Raw genomic sequence first — 8,931 nt, forward strand, 5'->3', positions numbered from 1 at the left:
GAAAAAGATATATCCTGTTATTATTAGTGCTAACCTTTCAGAGCATGAGGAAGAGAGATTATTGAAAACTCTGAAGAAGCACCGTGCTGCTATTGGGTATACTCTTGATGATCTTAAGGGCATTAGTCCCACTCTATGTCAACATAAAATTAATTTGGAAGAAGATGCTAAACCAGTTCGTGATCATCAACGACGGCTGAATCCTAAAATGAAAGAAGTGGTAAGAAAGGAAATACTAAAGCTCCTTGAGGCAGGTATAATCTATCCCGTTGCTGATAGTCAGTGGGTAAGTCCTGTCCATTGTGTCCCTAAGAAGGGAGGTATTACTGTCGTTCCTAATGATAAAGATGAATTGATTCCTCAAAGAATTATTACAGGTTATAGGATGGTAATTGATTTCCGCAAATTAAATAAGGCACTAAAAAGGATCATTACCCCTTACCTTTTATCGATCAAATGCTAGAAAGATTATCCAAACATACACATTTTTGCTTTCTAGATGGTTATTCTGGTTTCTCTCAAATACCTGTGTCAGCCAAAGATCAATCAAAGACTACTTTTACTTGCCCTTTTGGTACTTTTGCTTATAGACGTATGCCTTTTGGTTTATGTAATGCACCTGCTACCTTTCAAAGATGCATGATGGCTATATTCTCTGACTTTTGTGAAAAGATTTGTGAGGTTTTCATGGACGATTTCTCCGTCTATGGATCTTCTTTTGATGATTGCTTGAGCAACCTTGATCGAGTTTTGCAGAGATGTGAAGAAACTAATCTTGTCTTGAATTGGGAAAAGTGCCACTTTATGGTTAATGAAGGTATTGTCTTGGGGCATAAAGTTTCTGAAAGAGGTATTGAGGTTGATAAAGCCAAGGTTGATGCTATTGAAAAGATGCCATGTCCCAAGGACATCAAAGGTATAAGAAGTTTCCTTGGTCACGCCGGATTTTATAGGAGGTTCATTAAGGACTTCTCAAAAATTTCTCGGCCTCTGACTAATTTATTACAAAAAGATATACCATTTGTTTTTGATGATGATTGTGTAGAAGCATTTGAAATACTTAAGAAAGCATTGATCTCTGCACCTATTGTTCAGCCACCTGATTGGAATTTACCCTTTGAAATTATGTGTGATGCTAGTGATTATGCTGTAGGTGTTGTTCTAGGGCAAAGAGTTGATAAGAAATTAAATGTTATTCAATATGCTAGTAAAACCCTAGACAATGCTCAAAGAAATTATGCTACTACTGAAAAAGAATTCTTAGCAGTTGTATTTGCTTGTGATAAGTTCAGACCTTATATTGTTGATTCTAAAGTAACTATTCACACTGATCATGCTGCTATTAAATATCTTATGGAAAAGAAAGATGCTAAACCTAGACTTATTAGATGGGTTCTCTTGCTACAAGAATTTGACTTACATATTGTTGATAGAAAGGGAGCTGAGAACCCCGTTGCAGACAACTTGTCTAGGTTAGAAAATGTGCTTGATGACCCACTTCCTATTGATGATAGCTTTCCTGATGAGCAATTAAATGTCATAAATGCTTCTCATACTGCTCCATGGTATGCTGATTATGCTAATTACATTGTTGCTAAGTTTATACCACCTAGTTTCACATACCAGCAAAAGAAAAAGTTCTTCTATGATTTGAGGCATTACTTTTGGGATGACCCACATCTTTATAAAGAAGGAGTAGATGGTGTTATTAGACGTTGTGTACCTGAGCATGAACAGGAACAGATCCTACGCAAGTGTCACTCCGAAGCTTATGGAGGACACCATGCTGGAGATAGAACTGCACATAAGGTATTGCAATCTGGTTTTTATTGGCCTACTCTCTTCAAGGATGCCCGTAAGTTTGTCTTATCTTGTGATGAATGTCAAAGAATTGGTAATATTAGTAGACGTCAAGAAATGCCTATGAACTATTCACTCGTTATTGAACCATTTGATGTTTGGGGCTTTGACTATATGGGACCCTTTCCTTCCTCTAATGGATATACACATATTTTAGTTGCTGTTGATTACGTTACTAAGTGGGTAGAAGCTATTCCAACTAGTAGTGCTGATCATAACACTTCTATTAAAATGCTTAAAGAAGTTATTTTTCCAAGATTTGGAGTCCCTAGATATTTAATGACTGATGGTGGTTCACATTTTATTCATGGTGCTTTCCGTAAAATGCTTGCTAAATATGATGTTAATCATAGAATTGCATCTCCTTATCACCCTCAGTCTAGTGGTCAAGTAGAATTGAGTAATAGAGAGCTCAAATTAATTTTGCAAAAGACTGTTAATAGATCTAGAAAGAATTGGTCCAAGAAACTTGATGATGCATTATGGGCCTATAGAACTGCATATAAAAATCCTATGGGTATGTCTCCGTATAAAATGGTTTATGGAAAAGCATGTCACTTACCTCTCGAACTAGAACACAAGGCATATTGGGCTATTAAAGAACTCAATTATGATTTTAAACTTGCCGGTGAGAAGAGGTTATTTGATATTAGCTCACTTGATGAATGGAGAACCCAAGCCTATGAAAATGCCAAGTTGTTTAAAGAAAAAGTTAAAAGATGGCATGACAAAAGGATACAAAAGCGTGAGTTTAATGTAGGTGATTATGTATTGCTATACAACTCTCGTTTAAGATTTTTTGCAGGAAAACTTCTCTCTAAATGGGAAGGTCCTTACGTTATCGAGGAGGTCTATCGTTCCGGTGCCATAAAAATCAACAACTTTCGAAGGCACAAATCCGAAGGTGGTGAACGGTCAAAGAATCAAACATTATATCTCAGGTAATCCCATAAATGTTGAAACCAATGTTATTGAAACCGTAACCCCGGAGGAATACATAAGGGACACTTTCCGGAACGTTTCAGACTCCGAAAAGGAATAGGTATGTGGTACGGTAAGTAAACCGACTCCAAAACAGTTTTTAAGGCAATATTTCTCGTTTTGGAATATTTAGAAAAATAGAAAAATAAGAAGCAGTCCGGGAAGGACACGAGGGCTCCACGAGGGTGGAGGGCGCCCTACCCCCTGGGCGCGCCCCCGACCTCGTGGGCACCTCGTGTGCTCTCCGGACTCCGTTTTCGTACACGACATGTATTTTGGTCGGTAAAAATTCATTATATAATCTCCCGGGGGTTTTGACTCCCGTATCACGCAAAAATCTCCTGTTTTTGTTTCGAGCTGTTTTTCTGACAGATCCAGGTCGTCATGTCGTCTTCAAGCGCCCCCAAGGACCAGTTCTTCGAGAAGGTCAGCAACCCCTACCTCATAGAAGTGCTGCAACACCCTCAAACCATTGAGATGCGTGAGGGGTTGTTGCACATCCGCGATGCTGATGGACCAAGGAAGACCGGAACCACGGAGGCAAGGCTCGAGGCATTGGAGCAAGAAGTTTTCAAGTGTCAGGAGATGGGGGAGCGTGGACTCGATTCCAATCACATCATGATCATGGAGTTCACCAACAACCACAAGCTGGACGTCAAGGACATTGGGGAGGTGATCTTCAAGCTTCATGAGAAAAATGAGCACCTCCAAGCCCAGATCTATGACCTGCAAAATCAAAACTGTGAGTATGAATATAGATTCAAGAGGATGAGTTTGGCTGTAGATTTGAGGTTCCAGGAGACTCGGTCATCCTTCTATGATGGTGAGCCTATGCCTTGGAAGAAGGACGACAAGCCTACGCCATCAACAAAATCACCAACGTCTCCATCAACAAAGAAGAATTGAGTACCTGGTATGGGCACTCCCCTTGGCAACTGCCAAGCTTCGGGGAGTGCCCCGGTATCGTATCACCATCACTTTTATCTTTACCATTTTTCTTAGTTCGATCCTTTTGGTAATATCTTGATCTAGTAGAATAAAAGTTCTTAGTATGATCTAGTTGTGAGTTTTGCTTTATAATTCTTCTATGTAATCGAGTCCGTGAGCTATATAATAAAGATTAGTGTTGAGTCAAGGGCTTGATTATTTTGCCATGATCTTAAGTGAATAAAAGAAAAGATAAAGAAACAAAAAGAAACAAAGAGATCATGTGAGTCTTATGGAGAGTAATGAGCTCACATAGAAAAAGTATGATGAATAAAAGTTGTTGAGAGTTGACAAACATAGTTTTGGTCATCGTTGCAATTAATAGGAAGTAATAAAGAAAGAGAGGTCTTCACATATAGATATACTATCTTGGACATCTTTTATGATTGTGAGCACTCATTAAAATATGACATGCTAAAGAGTTGACGTTGGACAAGGAAGACAACGTAATGGGTTATGTTTTCTTACATCTTAGATAAATTATATTGTCATGGATCATCCAACATGGTTGAGCTTGCCTTTCCCCCTCGTGCTAGCCAAATTCATCGCACCAAGTAGAGATACTACTTGTGCTTCCAAATACCCTTAAACCAGTTTTGCCATGAGAGTCCACCATACCTACCTATGGATTGAGTAAGATCATCTAAGTAAGTTGTCATCGGTGCAAGCAATAAAAATTGCTCTCTAAATATGTATGACTTATTAGTGTGGGAGAAAATAAGCTTTATATGATTGTGTGATATGGAAGAAATAAAAGCGACAGACTGCATAATAAAGGTCCATATCACAAGTGGCAATATAAAGTGACGTTCTTTCGCATTAAGATTTTGTGCATCCAACCATAAAAGCGCATGACAACCTCTGCTTCCCTCTGCGAAGGGCTTATCTTTTACTTTTATCTCCTACATTGCATAAGAGTCATGGTGATCTTCACCCTTCCTTTTTACATTTTATCCTTTGGCAAGCACAGTATGTTGGAAAGATCCTGGTATATATGGCTAATTGGATGTGAGTTTTCATGAACTATTATTGTTGACATTACCCTTGAGGTAAAACATTGGGAGGCAAAACTATAAGCCCCTATCTTTCTCTGTGTCCGATTAAAACTCCATACCCATAAGTATTGCGTGAGTGTCAGCAATTGTGAAAGACTATATGATAGTTGAGTATGTGGACTTGCTGAAAAGCTCTTATATATTGACTCTTTCCTATGTTATGATAAATTGCAATTGCTCCAATGACTGAGATTATAGTTTGTTAGTTTTCAATGAAGTTTACGATTCATACTTGAAATTGTGATTGAATTATTACTCTAGCATAAGAAATCATATGACAAAGATTATATAAGTTGTTGTTCTAAGAATGATCATGATGCCCTCATGTCCGTATTTTATTTTTATCGACACCTCTATCTCTAAACATGTGGACATATTTTTCAATTTCGGCTTTCGCTTGAGGACAAGCGAGGTCTAAGCTTGGGGGAGTTGATACGTCCATTTAGCATCATGCTTTTATATTGATATTTATTGCATTATGGGCTGTTATTACACATTATGTCACAATACTTATGCCTATTCTCTCTTATTTTACAAGGTTTACATGAAGAGGGAGAATACCGGCAGCTGGGATTCTGGGCTGGAATAGGAGCAAATATTAGAGACCTATTCTGCACAGCTCCAAAAGTCCTGAAACTTCACGGAAGACGTTTTCAGAATATATAAAAAATACTCAGCGGAAGAGATTCACCAGGGGGGCACACCCTGCCCACGAGGGTGGGGGCGCGCCCTACCCCCTCGTCACGCCCCCTACCTCCTGGGCCCCCTGGTGGCCCTTCGGTGGCCATCTTCTGCTATATGAAGTCTTTCGATGGGAAAAAAATAATAAGCCATCTTCTCGGGTGAAACTCCGCCGCCACGAGGCGGAACCTTGGCGGAACCAATCTAGGGCTCTGGCGGAGCTGTTCTGTCGGGGAAACTTCCCTCCTGGAGGGGGAAATCATCGTCGTCGTCATCACCAACGCTCCTCTCATCGGGAGAGGGCAATCTCCATAAACATCTTCATCAACACCATCTCCTCTCAAAACCCTAGTTCATCTCTTGTATCCAATTCTTGTCTCCAATTCCGGGACTGGTGCTAGTAGGTTGCTAGTAGTGTTAATTACTCCTTGTAGTTGATGCTAGTTGGTTTAATTGGTGGAAGATCATATATTCAGATCCTATATGCATATTAATACCCCTATGATTATGAACATGTTTATGCTTTGTGAGTAGTTACTTTTGTTCCTGAGTACATGGGAGAAGTCACGCCCCATGATGAGATGTATTTTGATGAGATGTATGTTGTCTCTCCTCTAGTGGTGTTATGTGAACGTCGACTACATGACACTTCACCATTGTTTGGGCCTTGAGGAAGGCATTGGGCAGTAATAAGTAGATGATGGGTTGCTAGAGTGACAGAAGCTTAAACCCTAGTTTATGCGTTGCTTCATAAGGGGATGATTTGGATCCATATGTTTCATGCTATGGTTAGGTTTACCTTAATACTTTTGTTATAGTTGCGGATGCTTGCAATAGAGGTTAATCATAAGTGGGATGCTTGTCCAAGTAAGGGCAGTACCCAAGCACCGGCCCACCCACATACCAAATTATCAAAGTACCGAACGCGAATCATATGAGCGTGATGAAAACTAGTTTGACGGTATTCCCATGTGTCCTCGGGAGCGCTTTTTTCTATTTAAGAGTTTGTCCAGGCTTGTCCTTTGCTACAAAAAGGATTGTGCCACCTTGCTGCACTTTATTTACTTTTGTTACTTGTTGCTCATTACAAATTATCCTATCACAAAACTATCTGTTACCACTTATTTCAGTACTTGCAGAGAATACCTTGCTGGAAACCGCTTATCATTTCCTTCTGCTCCTCGTTGGGTTCGACACTCTTACTTATCGAAAGGACTATGATAGATCCCCTATACTTGTGGGTCATCATCCACCACATCTATGATGATACCGGGTTTTGTCACAATTATTGTCATAGAAGTGTCATAAGCATGACAGGAAAAATTCTTTTGGCCCAAACGGTCACAGATGTGTCTTTTTTTGTAGTGGTCCGGGCCGCTTCATCCAACAATGTCGCCGAATCAAAGTAAGACGTTGGTGGTAAGCAGTATGACTATGATCACCCACAACTCTTTGTGTTCTACTCGTGCATATCATCTACTCATAAACCTAGCTCTGATACCACTGTTGGGGAACGTAGCCTGCAATTTCAAAAAAATTCCTACGATCACGCAAGATATATCTAGGAGATGCATAGCAACGAGAAGGGGAGAGTGTGTCCACATACCCTCATAGACCGAAAGCGGAAGCGTTAGGTTAATGCAGTTGATCCAACCGATCTAGTACAGAACGTATGACACGTCTGAGTTCAGCACATGTTCAGCTCGATGACGTCCCTCGAACTCTTGATCCAGCAGAGGGTCAAGGGAGAGTTTCATCAGCACGACGGCGTGGTGACGGTGATGGTTATGATCTGCGTAGGGCTACCGCTGGGGCAAGTGGTAGTACTACTCCGGCGGCACTGCCGCCTCGGGATGCTTCTTCTATGCACTATTCTCCAGGTAATTCCGCCCTAGTGGTAGTACCACTCCCTGGAGCGGTAGTACCGCTTGTGTGCGTCTAGTGCACATAGCGGTTGGATTTGGGGAGGCATATTTAAGGGGTCTTCTTCCCCATTGGTTCTTATGACTTGAGCTCGAGTTCTTCCCCCATTGTTGACCTTCTTCGAGCTTGTTATCTCTCAATCCCTCCAATGATTCTTGCTAGTTCTTGAGGGAAAAGAGAGAGGAGATCTAGATCTACGTTTCCACCAATCACTTTTTCCTCTATGTGAGGGGAACCCCTTGGATCTTGGTCTTGGAGTTCTTTGTGTTCTCTTCTTCGTTCTTCCTCTCATTTTCTTGTTGTGGTGGGATTTTGGAGAGAAGGACTTGGGCACTCCATGTGCCCTTGCCATTGCATTTGGTGCATCGGTTTGAGTTTCCCACGATGATACGTGGAAGTGAAAAGTTGAAAAGATTATTAATCTTAGGTGCTTGGTACCCTAGAGCTTGTTCCTCTTGGGTGCTTGGGTGCCCTAGATGGTTGGTGGTGTTCGGGGCTCAATCTTTGTGGTGTAAAGCTCCGGGCAAGCATCGGGGTCTCCAATTAGGTTGTGAAGATCACCTCGAGCAATTTGTACGGGTTCCGGTGACCGCCCCCAAGGGTTGCCAATCTGTACGGGTTCGGTGACCGCCCTCAAGGGTCCCTTAATGGAATCACAACATCTTGCATTGTGCGAGGGCGTGAAGAGATTACGGTGGCCCTAGTGGCTTCTTGGGGAGCATTGTGCCTCCACACCGCTCCAAACGGAGATTAGCATTCGCAAGGGTGTGAACTTTGGGATACATCATCGTCTCCGCGTGCCTCAGGTATCTTTACCCGAGCCCTTTACTTACGCACTTTACTTTGTGATAGCCATAGTATGACATGATATATATCTTGCTATCACTTAGTTGTTTATCTTGCCTAGCATAAGTTGTTGGTGCATGCTACTTCTTGAGCTTGCGTTCGTTTCTCCCTTGAAGAGGAAAGGGTGATGCAGCCAGGGACGGAGCCAGGAATTTGGTATAGGGGGGCGAGTTCCTAACTTGATCTCTGACATACTAATGAGATTCGACCCAGCCCAAAAATATTAAGACTATGTAAATGGCCAAAACTGAAACTATGTTTTCATCGATGTAAAGACTAGAAGACTACCAAATTGTCCATCTTCAACTAGACAACTTCATTTTGTTAAATTTATACGGTAAAATTGGAATTTGATTTTCATGTCCATCAATCAATGATTTAGACAAAATTAATTGAAAGATTGGAAGTTGATGAGAGGGGCCGTACCATGGAGGCATAGAGGAAGTCATGCATCTTTAGCTCCATGGTGGCTCCTTGTAATAGTGCTTCCCCTAATCCACTTTATGCTGGCTAAAACAATGATTAGGCTGATAATCACCTTCAGCGGGACTAGGGTTGTTCTCTTGGATAGGTTGCAGATCATTTGCGTTTGCATCAT

The sequence above is a fragment of the Triticum aestivum genome, chromosome 7A (assembly GCF_018294505.1).
Source record: "Triticum aestivum cultivar Chinese Spring chromosome 7A, IWGSC CS RefSeq v2.1, whole genome shotgun sequence".
Classification (NCBI taxonomy): domain Eukaryota; kingdom Viridiplantae; phylum Streptophyta; class Magnoliopsida; order Poales; family Poaceae; genus Triticum; species Triticum aestivum.